Raw genomic sequence first — 14,427 nt, forward strand, 5'->3', positions numbered from 1 at the left:
ATTGTGCATGTTATTTCCCAAGATCTATCTGTTTCACTTTGTGTCTATTACTCTTTGTGATGCAATAATATTCCATCACATGCTTGTACCAGAATTTATTTTTTTGTGAGATAATTTGCTCCATTCAACGTCTTCCTTCCCTCTTCTCCAGTGTAGCCCTCTATCTCACTCCTTGATTTTATTTTCTTGGCCATTATTCCATTATAGTCAACTCATACCCATGTCTCCTGTCTAGTTATCCTCATTCTAATAATGAGAATAATGAAAAAATTTTTAGGAGTTAGAAGTATCATCTTCCTATGTAGAAAATATAAGGAGTTTAAGCTTATTAAATCCCTTATGATTTCTTTTTCCAGTTTACCTTTATATCTTTCTCTTGTGTCCTGTATTTGAAAGTAAAATTTTCTATTCAGCTCAGGTTTTTTAATCAGGAATGTTTGAAAGTCCTATATTTTTTTCCTGTGAAGGATTGTACTCAATTTTGCTGGGGAGGTAATGGTTGTAACCCTAACTCCTTTGCCCTCTGGAATAGCAAGCCCAATGCCAATTCTGCTTTTGAAGAAGTTCCTTTCTTCAGTTAGTTTTTGTGCCTCCTTTTCCATTTGGCAGAAAGTACTCCCCCCCACCCCCAACACACTTTATGATTTTTTTTTCTACTTACATGTAAAGATAGTTTTCAACATTCATTTTTATAAGTCCTGAGATCCATTTTCTTCTCTCCTCTCTCTCTCCCTCTCTCTCTCTCTCTCTCTCTCTCTCTCTCTCTCTCTCTCTCTCTCTCTCTCTCTCTCTCTTCTCATCCCCTTTCCAAAAACTGCACACAATATGATACAGGGCACACATGTACAATCCTTTTAGACATGTTTCCACATTAGTCACATTGTGAAGGAAGAATATAAACTGGAAAAACCACAAGAACTGTATTCCCCTCCATCCTGTAACCCCAACCCATTTATTCTATTCTCTTTCTCCTTTCACTCTGTCCCTCCTCAAAAGTGTTTTGCTTCTGACTATCCCCTCCCTCAATCTTCTCTCCTTTCTATTACCTCCCTCCTTCTGATATCCTGTTCCCCTTTTACTTTCCTGTAGGGTAAGATAGATTTCTATACCCATTTGTGTGTGTATGTTATGCCCTCTTTGAGCCAATTGAGAGTAATGTTCACTCACTCACCCTCACTTCCCCCCTCTTCCCCTCCACTAAAGGCTTTTTATTTCCTCTTTTATTTGAGATATTTTACCCTGTTCTACCTCTCCCTTTCTCTTTTGCCCAGTGCATTCCTCTCTCATCCCTTATTTTTTTTTTTAGATATCATCCCTTCATAGTCAACTGACATCTGTACTCTCTGTCTATATATACTCCATCTAACTACCCTAATACTCTGGTCTTTTCATCAAGAATGCTTGGAAGTCCTCTATCTCACTAAATGTCCACTTTCCTGAAGGATTATACTTAGTGTTGCTGGGTAGGTGATTCTTGGTTGTAATCGTAGCTCCTTTGCCCTCTGGAATATCATATTCCAAGTGCACTGATCCTTTAATGTAGAAGCTGCTAAATCTTGTGTTATCCTGACTGTTGCTCTACCATTCTTGAATTGTTTCTTTCTGGCTGCTTGCAATATTTTCTCCTTGATCTAGGAACTCTGGGATTTGGCTATAATATTCTTAGGAGTTTTCCTTTGGGGATCTCTTTCAGGAGGTGATCAGTGGATTCTTTCAATTTCTATTTTACCCCATGGTTCTAAAATATCAGGGCAGTTTTCCTTGATAATTCCTTGAAAGATGATGTCTAGGCTCTTTTTTTGACCATGGCTTTCAGGTAATCCAATAATTTTTAAATTATCTCTCCTGGATCTATTTTCCAAGTCAGTTGTTTTTCCAGTGAGGTATTTTACAGTGTCTTCTATTTTCTCATTCTTTAGGTTTTGTTTTATTGTTTCTTAATTTCTCATAAACTCATTAGCTTTCATTTGCTCCATTCCAATTATTAAGGAATTATTTTCTTCAGTGAACTTTTGAACCTTGTTTTCCATTTGGCCAATTCTGCTTTTAAGGCATTCTTCTCCTCATTTGCTTTTTGGGTCTCTTTTACTATTTGGCCTAGTCTGATTTTTAAGGTGTTATTTTCTTCATTATTTTTCTTTTGTGCCTCCTTTACCAAACTGTTGAGTTGTTCTTCATGATTTTCTTGCAACACTTTCATTTCTATTCCCAAGTTTTCTTCTATCTCTTATTTGATTTTCTTTTTTTTCCCAAAAGACAAAAATAGTATTATTTTGACATCTGAATAAGTGTTGACTCCTCAGGACATGGCCTTTGGCATCTTTTCCAACTTATTCATTAGCCTGTTGCACTGTTCATTTCTCAGAAACATAGATGCCATCCAAAAATTTTCTGATATCCTTGTCTTTGACTATGGTGGCCTATGGAATCAGGGCAGCTGAGTTTGATACAAGTTCAATATCATTTTCCTTCAAAAATTAACTCATCTTTTTGGGCTTGAGAAATAGTACAAGCAACACCTGGTCTCATGTGCACTCTTTGGATATATTTTTCACCCCAAAAATTTCTGATTTCAACACGTGAGCCATTCTCTTGAATAACAACATTGATGGGGAAGTGAGAATACACAGACCTTATCTTGTAAAGAAAGCCCAGGGTAACGCCTTTGATCATGATTTGTACTTGACTACAGATTGTGTGTATGGTTGCAAGTTCTTTTCAATTTCCCCACCACTTGTCCACCTGGAGCTTTTTATTTCTTCTTTCCAAGGAGACTGAGCTCAGCATTGATATGGTTGAAATCCCTATGGAGGATTCCTCTGGGCCCCTTCACAACAACTATCCAACTCTTAAGAGAGATGTCAACATTTTCTGGGATGTCAATGGTATGTTTGCTTAGAATGGTCTTCATTCTGGTAGTGAATGGGCTAAGGCTCTTACTTGATTTTCAAAATCCTTTTTGAGCTCGTTCATGGTGTGAGACCAATTCATATTTTTCTTGTAGGCTTTGGATGTAGAAGCTTTGACTTTGTTGTCTTCTGAGTGCATGTTTTGAACTTCCTTGTCACCATAATAAATTTCTGTAGTCAGTTTTTCCCTTGGTTGCTTATTTTCCCAGCTTATTACTTGACTTTTAACTGTTTGTTAAAGTAGGGCTCTGCTTTCAGGGTGGAGGGCACACTGTTCCAAGCTTCAGTGGTTTTGTGCAGCTGTTTTCAAAGATACTTTTAGAGATTTGTAAGTCTTCAGTTCTTCCAAGTGATATGACCTAAGAAGAGGTGTTTACTACTCTCCTGGCCGGTGTTCTGGTCTGTGAGAGACCACAAGCATTCTTTTCTGTCCTGGAATTGTGAGGAGAGTCCCTCTTCCACTGTGGCCATAAGCTCCGCTAATACTAGTGATCTTCTTCACCCTGGGACTGCCACCCAAGACTGTGACCTGAATCTAAGTATAGGCAACGCAACAGAGACCTGCTGCAATGCTAGCAAAAAGACTCCTGTAATCTCCTTCTGACCAGTTGTTCAACACCCTTCCTTTCTGCGGGATGAGAGCTCAAGAAGTAGTTGCTGCCACTGCTACTGCCACTGCCACTGTTGCTGCTGATTCAGTCACTCCAAAGACCTGCTCCTCATTTGCTGTTGCCTGGGCTGTGCTGACAAGGCCTGCATTAGACTGTGCTCCACTCTTGCCCAGGTGCAACAGACTTTTCCTGTTGACCTTCTAAGTTGTCTTTGGGGTCTGTGGGCTGAGAAGTCTGGAAACCACCACTGCTGCCAGTGATTCAGTTGCCCCTGAAGCCTGCTCTGGGTTTGCTGGGGACTGGGCTGTGCTGCCACAGCCTGCACTGGACTGTACTCCTCTCCTACCATGATGCAACAGACCTTTCCTGCCAATCTTCCAAGTTGTCTTGGAATGAAAATTTGTTTCACTCCATCCTTTTGTGGGTTCTTCTGCTCTAGAATTTGTTTAGAATCATTTAAAAAAGATATTTGGAGGGGTTTGGGATAAAGCTCAGGCACATCCTTGCCTTATTCCCCCAAATTTACTTTTTAAGGAGTTCTTCTCTTCAGTGAATTCTGTATATCTTTTTCCATTTGACCAATTCTGCTTTTTAAATTCTCTTCAGTATATTTTTGTTCCTCTTTTATTATTTGGCCTATTTTGTTTTTTTAAATACAATTTTCTTCAGTATTTTTGTGTGCCTCTTTTTACCAAATTATTGACTATTTTTCATGATATTTTTGCTTTATTCTCATTTATTTTCCTAATTATTCATTGACTTCTCTCATTTAATTTTTGAAATCTTTTTTGAACTTTTATAGGAATTCTTTTTTTTTTTTTGAATCTGAGACCAATTTACATTTCTCCTTGAGGCTTTGCGTGTATGTTATGACATTGTTTTTGTTTTGTTTTATGTTATGACATTAGTTTTTGTCTGAGTTTGTATTTTGATTTCCTTTCACCAAAGTGACTTTCTATGGTCAAGGCTTTTTTTCTTTGTTTACTCATTTCTCCAGCTTATTTCTTGATTTTTGAATTTATGTTAAGGTTGGGATATTCTCCTGGGATGGGGGGGGGCACTGTTCCAAACTTCTGTTTTTGCACTGCCGTTTTCAGAACTAATTCTGGGGGTGTTTAATTGTTCAATTCTTTCTAGGAGGAACTATCCAAGGAGAAAAAGTAGTCACTGCTCTCCTGGACTGTGCTCTTGTCTATGAGTGACCACAAGCACTCTTTTCTGCCTGGAGCTATATCCAGAGTCCCTACTCTTTCTAGTGCTCTTCCTCATACTGGAGCTCCAACCTGGAACTATGCATGGGTAATGCAACAGATTCCTTCTCCCAGGGTCAGTAAAGGGACTCCTGTAATCACATTCTAACCAGTAGACTGACCCCCTTGCCATCTGTCATAGCAGAATCAGATGTCCCTAAGGCCTGCTGCTCACTTACAGGGTATAACCTGCACTCGACTCTGCTCCATTCTCACCCCAGTGTGGCAGACCTTTCATGCCAACTTTTTAAGTTGTCTTGGCCTGGAAAATTGTTTCATCCAACACTTTTTTTTGTTCTGCTCTTCAGAATTCATTTTGAGTTATTATTTTACAATTGTTTGGAGGGGAATTTGGGAGAGATCAAGCAAGTGACTGACTTTATTCCATCTTCTTCCACATCTGGCTTTTTAAAGTTTGAAGGTTTTAAAAAGAGAAATATGATTAAAGGCTTTATGATTTTTTAAAAAACTATTTTTACCATTTTTTTCCTTTTAATTTTGAATAAGTAGGAGTACTTTATCTTTATCATCTCACAGGTGGTAGCATATATGCTAGGAGCACAATGCACTAAATATTTATTTTCCTTTTGAATATCTTGCCTTGGAAAAAGAAATGATCATAGTAAATAAATAAAATTTAAAATATATTAGCGTAACTATTAATAAGCCCAATTCCCTTTTCCTTGAACACATTAGTTCTCTGCTTTCAATGACATTTCTTCAATGCATCCACAAGATAAGAATCTGACTCAATAATTTTCAGTAAATAAATAACACCATAAAACACAGCAAAAAAGTTCAACCCAAAAGCTACAGTATATGAAAACTTCCATGTAATTCAAGTTCTAGGGAGGAGATTTATGAGGGAGAAAGATCTAAAGGGAGATACATAGCAAACTATAATTTTACAGAGGCAGGGAAGGATTTAGCATTGGGTTTTGGAGGGGATTTTATTGGGGAAAGAAGAGAGAACACGATAAGAACAGAAGAAAAACAATTACCTATTGACAAGATAAGATTATTTTAAAAACTATCTTTCATGATTTCAGGTTTTCATATTCCCATTTGTGGACCCCCAAAGGACTTCTTGCCTCTCTGAGGTCAATAGTAGAGGTCTAAAAACATCCATGAAATATTTGTTTTTCTTACTCCAAGAAGAAAATTTGTTTTCTCCCTTAATCCAGCCTAACTTTCCCCTGGGTCTTGAGCCTACAAGACCTTGTTTCATTAACCTTAACGTTTTTACTCAGAATATCAATGGTTCAGTTATCTGGTGAATAGTGATTGCTTATTAATATTTTGTTCCAAAATAAAATACTGACTACATAAATTCTTAGACCTAGTTACTATCGCTATTTTAAAATATATATTTAAACATGACTTTACTTAGGGGCCTATAGCTTAGCAATAAGAGCATAGTGGATGTGTGATAAGTAGTCACCATGGGTATATGAATATTTTATTCTTGATCTGGAGGGGTTTCTTCTCATAGAGAATCTTTTCTAGCCCCTTTCTATGTTTCAAATACTCTTATATTTGCTCTCCTCCACAATCGCTCATTCAGCTACATTAACCCACTTGCCATTCCTCATACATGGTATTCATCTCTCAACTCCATGCCATCAAACTGTAAGCCATATTGAAACATTCCCCTCCTTCACCAATATATAATAAAGTTATCATGTAAATTTCTTTTATCCCTCTTTCCCCCTCCTCTACCGATTAGACATAAATGTGTGTATGCATGCATGTATGTATGTATGTATGTATGTATGTATGTATGCATGTATGTAAAATCATTCTATACATACTTTTATTTGCCAGTTTTTTCTCTGGATGCAGATAGTGTCTTACTTCATATGCTGTTTGTAGTTAATTTGGATATTTATAATAGTCAAAATGACTTATTCACTCAAAATTGTTCTTAAAATAATGTTTTTTACTGTATATAATGTTCTCTTAGTTCCACTCATTTCGCTCTTTGTTATTTTGTGTGAGTCGATATATATCCATGCATTTCTTAGATCACTGAGCTCATTATTTCTTATAGTACAGTAATATTCCATCACAATCATATACTGCAACTTGTTTATTCCCCAATTGATGGAGATCCCCACAATTTCCATTTCTTTGCCACCACAAAAAAGAGGTACTCTAAATACTTTATAATATACAGATTCTTTTCCTTTTTCCCTAATCCTTTTTAGAAATACATCCAGTAGTGGTGTCTCCTTCCCTCCCTTTTTGCTGGTTCTTCCATCTATGACCAAACAGACCAAATCTAAGACCTTTCCACATGATAGCCCTTCAAATAGACAGTTTTGATGTGTCTAATTCTTTCAATTGAGTCTCATATGGCATGCATTATAGACTCTTCACCATCCTAGCTGTTTTCTGGCTGTTATCCAGTTTATCAACATCATTCCTAATTTCTGTAGCCTAGAATTGAACAAAATAATCCAGATATGATCTGACTAGGCAGGGTCAAGTGGACCCATTTTCTTTTTATTCTTATAAGTTTTGTCTTTTTGAATGAAGCACAAACTTAGTGTGGCTACCCTATCAAGCTTGCAGTCCACTAGAAGTCCTAGATTATTTTTTCAGACAAAAATGTCTAAGTAAGACACTCCACCTTGTGCTTATGAAGTTAATATTTTTGAAATATCACTATAAGACTTCACATTTATCCCTATTGGATTTCATCTTAATAGATGAAATTCCTACCACACAATACTTAGGTTAGAAATACCCTTCCGTTTATGTAGGACAACCTCCATGATGCTAAAGTCAAAGTTTAACTTATTTTATCTCGTTTGATACTCACAACCATCTTGGTTTTACAGGTAAAGAAACTTAAAGGTGAAAGAATTTTAAAATCTTGTAGGTAGCAAATTAACAGGATTTGGACTCAGGATTAACTCTTGATACCAGGATTAGCTTTCTTTTAGCTACATCACATGATGTTCCCAAGAGGGAATTTTTAAATGACTAAGGTGAGGAAGGTCAACACTGATGCTAACTTTGGTCTGAAGCTTTGAAGAAGAGTCATAGAATCATAGATTTGCAGCTACAAGGGACCTCAGAAGTCATGAAGAACTCTCTTATAGATGAGGAAACTAAGACACAGAGATGTTAAATGCTTTTCTCAGAATCACATACCTAGTATATGTCTGAGGCAGGATTTGACTCAGGTCTTCCTGAGTTAAAATAGGCCCCTTTGAACTCTACCACTCTAACTTCAATGCCACCTAAACAAGCCCTAAGTGGTATTTTCAACAATTTTGTTTTCTTTATTTTTAGAAATTTATAGACTGATTTCTAGGGATGTAACATTACAAGGAAATCATTTCAAAGGTATAGAATAAAGGAATAGGAGCACTTGCTCATTGGGTCATTGCAATAGAATTAATCAGAACTAACAGGAGAAAGGGTAACCAGAAGAAAACTACAGGAATGCAGAACCATAGGACACCAAGACAAGCCAAGTCACTGATAGACAAGTGAGAACGATCACTATCAGGACAATGGAGGAGCTTCCCAGTTGGACCTTGGATTGGACAAAGAAGTTATACAGATGTCAGTAAACAATGCTGTTGGTGTGAGGTTTGTTGGGACTGATGTTTGTTGGGAACTAGGAAAGTGTCAGAGAGGAACAATGCCTGTATGGGTAAGAAGAGTGGCAAGAATATCAATACAGATGTGGTTCAGTTTCTTTAGTAGCATAGCAGCTGTTGGTCATTGGACAAAGATCTCATGGCTATTATGTGGACAGTTAAACAAATTCACTTGAATGGTCTGAACACTGATTCTTAGCAGCCTTTGTCTACTTTTCTACCATTCCACCCCAGTCACTGAGGCCTCATTTACATTTTTTTCTGTTTCATGAGTCATTATGGCCAAAGAATCTATCTCTTACTGGCTAATCTTTTTTTCTTCTTCTGATAATAAGCTTCTCCATATTTAATTAGGTTGGCCTGTCGTCATATGGCATAATTTCCATGACTAAGAGAGATAGATACCTTTCTAACTTAGTCAAAGCTTGCTGTATAGTCTTCAAAAACCCATGGTCACCTGCATGCTATAAATAAAGCACTTTTATAGAGGATTCATCATTCTACCTGTTGACAAAACTAGATTGATCTTTCTTTGGTTACCTGTGATGAGAACAAGATAGGATGATACAAATTCTGCATCAGTGTCTTGATATTGATCTCACTAAGCCTGTGTCCTCAAATCATTATTTGAAATAGTAGCTCACGTTTTTGTACTGCTATAAAGTTTGAAGTGAAAGGGGATATTATATAATGAATAGGGAGCTGGCCTTGAAGCCAGGGTTCCAATCTTGCCTCTAACACATACTTGTTGTGTCTCCCTGCGTGAGTCACTTAGCCACTCAGCACTCCAGGCAACTTTTTTAAGGCTACAAGCTAGAGAAAAAGTGTCAATCTGTATTGGGAGAGGGGATATCCTCCCATGGGAGTTCTCTATACCAGTGAAACTACACTTTCAGTATCTAGTCCTTTCCCAATCCTCTAAAGTTTACAAAATACTTTTCTCACAACAATTACTTAAATGTCCAGTTGAAATATTATTGTCCCTTTCTTACAGCTGAGAAATGGCTTCTGACTTCTAGTTGTGCTGCAGAATCAAATGTCTGGATTGGAACTGTGGTCTCTTCACTAAAAATCCAGAGCTCTCTTCCAGGTACCCCACTGCCTCTCTTAATTGAACAGTGGATGCTTTGGCCAATGATTGCCTTCCAGCCAAAGGGGCACCCTGCTGAGTACAGTGACTCACCTGCTAACCCCTGAATTCAGAAAGCTGTAATGGTTTTCCAGGCTGCCAGTCAGAACAATAGTTGATGTTCAGGAGAAAAGAAGGACAAAAGGCTGAACAGCAAGTCACCCCAGTTTTGTTCTTTTCTCCTTCATATTTGCGCTTGGCTGTGATTTGCCGTGCTTTCATGCTGTTCATCCTAAACTTTTTTTTTCCTTCACAATCATAAAATAATAGTAATTTGCTATTTTGCAAATTGGTTCATGTCTTCATTGCATTAAGGACACTTTTACATTTGGTAAAAGACAGGAGAACATAGCTTCCTAAGGCTACTTTATTTTTAACCACATCTGTGCCTTGGTGATAACATGAATATGAAACATTTCCCAAACATTAGACACTGCCATACTTGCACAACAACTTGAAATTCTGAGGGAAAAATTCTACATGCACGTTTTAAATATTTCAGCCAGGTTTTCCATCTTTTTATGTGAATGAGTAATGAGTTTAAAACTATTAAACATTAACTATCCTTCAAGTTAGATGCATATATGTATTTATAAATCTCCATATATTATCTATCTTTATCTACCTATCATCTAACTAATTTATCATCTATCTCTCTTTTTGTTCATCTGTATGTCCATCTGTGTGTTTTTCTGTCAGTCTTTCATTCTATCTATGTCTGTCATCTAGTTATCACTGATCGATAAGGCAGCCAGGTGGCGCAGTGGATAGATTGCTGGCCTTGGAGTCAGGAAAACATGAGTACATATCCAGACTCAGATATTTATTAGATGTGGCCTTGGGTAAGTCATTTAACCTCTGACTACCTCAGTTTCCTCATCTGTAAAATGAGGATAATAGTACCTAGCTCTCTGAATTGTTAGAAGAATAAAATGAGATATTTGTAAAGCCTTTGCAAGTCCTAAAATGCCAGATAAGTGCTACTGTTATCGTCGTCATCATCATCATCATCATCATCAACATCATCATTATTTTTGCTATTGTTCAGTCATTTTTCAGCCATTCCTGACTCTTTGAGACCTCATTTGAAGTTTTATTGACAATGATAGTGGAGTGGTTTGTCATTTCCTTCTCCATCTCATTTTTAGATGAGGAAACTGAGGCAAACAGGGTTAAGTCATTTGCCCAGAGTCACATAGCTAGTAAGTGTCTGAGGCCAAAGTTGAACTTGGGAAGAGGAGTCTTTTTGACCCTAGACAGCACTTTATCTCCCACTGTCCTTCAGCATCATTGTTATTTATTATTATTGATCCCAGGATTTAGAACTGGAAGAGATATTAGAGGTAATCTGGTATAAATTTCTAATTCTAAAGAGAAAATGACTGAGAACCAGAGTATTTATGCAACTTGCTTAATGTCATCCTGGTAGAGTAAATAGCAGAGTTAGGATTCAAAACCCAGTGGAAAGAATTCTGGATTTGGAGTAAGATTCCATGGATCTGCCATTTTCTGGGTGACCATGCACAAGCCATTTCACTTCTCTGGGCCTCAGTTTCCTCTTTTGAAAATTGATTAGACAAAATAATTTCTAAGATCCCTTCCAGTGCTGAACTTCTCATCAGTACACATTTAGAATGCAGAAGAATTACTGTTGTGTCACTCCATTCTCTGAAAGTATAATCACGAATGCGTAATTCCTACAAAAGCAATATATTTATCAGACCTCCAGTTCATAATCTTAGTCACCCAGTTAAGGCAAACCAATTCTCCACTTTCCAATATGAGGCAAAGGTGAAATTTCAGAAGTGCAAAAGAGTTTTGTCTGCATTTTTTAAAAACAAGTTCAGGTTTGAGGAAGAGTGGTGCTTTCAGGATTAAGTTCTGTAAAAAAAAAAGTACTGTAGGTCAAAGAATCTGACACGAGACAAATGTAAGCAGGTAGGGAGAAGAAAGTAAGAGAAGCAAATAAAGGAATAAATATAGCATGGTCATGATCCCAAAAGAAATAGCACGTAGAAATATAAAACATGCCCCAACAGACAAAAACAATTCTGAAGTCTGAAGCAAAGAGCTCTTTTTGCTGGAATATAGAATAAAGTATAGTTATAGGAGAGGACCCATGGGACACCAGATTGTCAGCCTTAGAGCCAAGAAGACCTGGATTCAAATTTCACCTCAGAAACATTCTGGCTACATGACCCTGGGCAAGTCCCTTGATCTCTCCAACTTTCCAAGACTATAACAATGAAGAATACTTGCATTAGTCAAGGAGGTCCTTCACTGGGAGTTCAATAGACCAATGAAATCACAGATTCCATTTCTATCTCGATGTTATAGTTATTTCATTGATGGAGAATAGGCCTGTGACCTGAGCCGTGATTTCATTGGCCTGTTGAACTCCCAGTGAGAAATCTCCTCTAGAAATGCAAGTCAGCACCTTCTCTGCAATTTAAGGTCTTAAAGAGTATGGTCAGGTCCCAATTAATGCAAATAATGAATCCCCTGAAGTGGTTGCATGTATTCCAATCTGCACTATTCAAGTATAATTACATAAAATATTGCAAAAGTCCAATAAAATTTGCAGTACAAAATCAAAAAAATGAGACTACTTTAGGAGATTTATTATTCAACTAATTGGAGCCTAGCTCTAAGAATATATCAAAGAGAGTATATATTTTTTTTCTTTTATAGTAGCAACTCTAATTGAAATGGAGTATATGTATGTATCTATAGTCACATGTACTCAGGAGTACAGTAAAACACTTTTAAGTGAACCTCATTAATTAAAAATTCAGATAATTAATATGTGGTCTGTTTACCTTTATATCATCTCTGAAAACAGTAAATCATTAATATAAGTGAGGGAAAAAAAAACTAATAATGAAAGCAAACCTTCAAGGCAAATTGTTTAGCCCACAACTATTTTCAAGAACTCTTCAAACCACTTTACCCACACCAACTGAAATATAAACAATTAATGTACTAATTACTAAGAAGTGTTATCTCTTAATTAAGGCAAATCTGACAGTATTTTTATTTCAAAACTGTGTAAGCCTTGATAATATTGCTTCATCTGTTTTGAAATTATTAAAATAATATTAATTTGAAAAGTAATTTTTCTTACTGTTTTCCAGAGATGTTTCCATATTATTTTTCTTTCCTCTTATGAGCTAATAAGATTTTTAAAAACTATATTTCTCATTGATAATTTTAATCAACAAACACTAAGTAGTATGTCAGGTACTGGGGAAACAAGAACAAAAGCAAGACAATATCTGCCCTCAAGGTGCTTACTCTCTAGTGGGGGAGGGGTATAATATTGTACACAGATAAGAAAATGAAAAATTACTTGAGGAAGAAGAGAATAGAGACTGAGGGAATCAGGGAAAGTTCGACAGAGGAGATAGAAACCGACCAGAGCTTTGAAGGAAGATGAGGATTCAGAAAGACGGAGTCAGGGAGGAAGTGCATTCCAGGCATGGAGTAAAAGCTTATGTGAATGCACAGGCATCCATTTGGGGTGTAGGTTGGCTGGAAAGCAGAGCACACAAAGAGAAGTAATACCAAATGGAGTCATACCGTGGAGAATTATCAATACAATCTAAAGAATAAATTTTCCCTTATTTCCCATCTTCTAGATAATATTGACTCATTTGACTGATATCAATAAAATTTCTCCTACAAGCAAGATACAGATAAATTAAATATTGTTCTATCCTCAGGGTGTTTGTAATCTAGTGCAGAAGATGAGCTACATACTAGCATAAATAGAGGATAAGTGACAAGTACTGCAATAGCTGCACTAGCCAAAATTTCAGGTAGCATATTCCAGGTATGTGAGAGAGTCAATGCAAAGGTAGGGAGATGGAATGCCATGTGCAAGGAACCAGATGAAGGCCAGAATCTCTGGGAGGTGCTCATCTGAATTCTGATGGTTTTGTGTACAGATTTTTCTTCACTAGTGCATTTTAAGCTTTCTCCTGCAACTCTTGTGGAGGAGACAGGAGTATCTATCAGTTGCCAATTAACTACCTCTGTCAAGGCAGGCAAGGTAGTCTGGTTGAAACAGTAAGGCAACCTGAGGGAAAGACAGGAGGCAGCCTATACTAGATGCAATAAACCACTACCACCATGTTGACTACCATCTCCCCTCAAATCAGGAGGGAGACATCCTAGTATTTTGGATCCTACTGTCCCAGAATATAAGCTCAGTCCCTCTTGCCACTGTCTCTATTTCCAGATCATAGCCTGCAGCCATGATTCCTTGTAGAAAATCAACCTTTGTGGAGGTATGCTTGGCATCTGTTTCTGCTGTTGATTTAGACCCCTGCCTTCTTAGCAGCCATAGTTATTGAAGGCCTATAAACTTGTCAGTTCATTTTCAAATGGTTCCAAATCAGAGCTAGACATGATTTTTTGCCAGTAGAAATAACTTTAAAGATGTGCCCTTATCCACTTTGCTACTCCTCTTTAAGTACCATGATGACTTTCCATCTAAGTTGCAGCTGAAACCTTTACAAGTTGTTTTACTTTATTAGATTGTGAGTTCCTTGAGAGTAGACTGTCTAGCCTTTTTTATTTGTATTTACAGCTTTTAGCATATTACTTTATGTAAAGTAAGTGCTTAATAAAAGCTTTTTTATTCAATTATTAATTCATTGAAAGCCAGGACCTTGTCTCTTAATTTTCCATAACTCTTTCTACAATGACTTGTACAAAGTAAGCACCCAAATATTGTTATTTGCAGATTTAATATATCAATATGTTAAGTGTCTGTGACTTTCTCCTTGATTGTGGATGATGACAAGACATTTGAAAGGGCTGCCTGAGCCATACATAAATATCCATTTTTTCAAAGAACAAGAACACACAAAAATACACTTCCTAGTCTCATCTTATGTAACTTAGCCATTT

At 36.9% G+C, this 14,427-nt stretch overlaps 1 pseudogene; it reads right to left on the minus strand.

Moving 5' to 3' along the window:
• Positions 1-2,330: 2,330 nt before the first annotated feature.
• Positions 2,331-2,911, minus strand: LOC110223098 (large ribosomal subunit protein uL6 pseudogene; annotated as a pseudogene).
• Between the last annotated feature and the right edge of the window lie 11,516 nt (positions 2,912-14,427).

The sequence above is a fragment of the Phascolarctos cinereus genome, unplaced genomic scaffold (genome assembly GCF_003287225.1).
Source record: "Phascolarctos cinereus isolate Bilbo 61053 unplaced genomic scaffold, phaCin_HiC Scaffold_4;HRSCAF=312, whole genome shotgun sequence".
NCBI lineage: Eukaryota > Metazoa > Chordata > Mammalia > Diprotodontia > Phascolarctidae > Phascolarctos > Phascolarctos cinereus.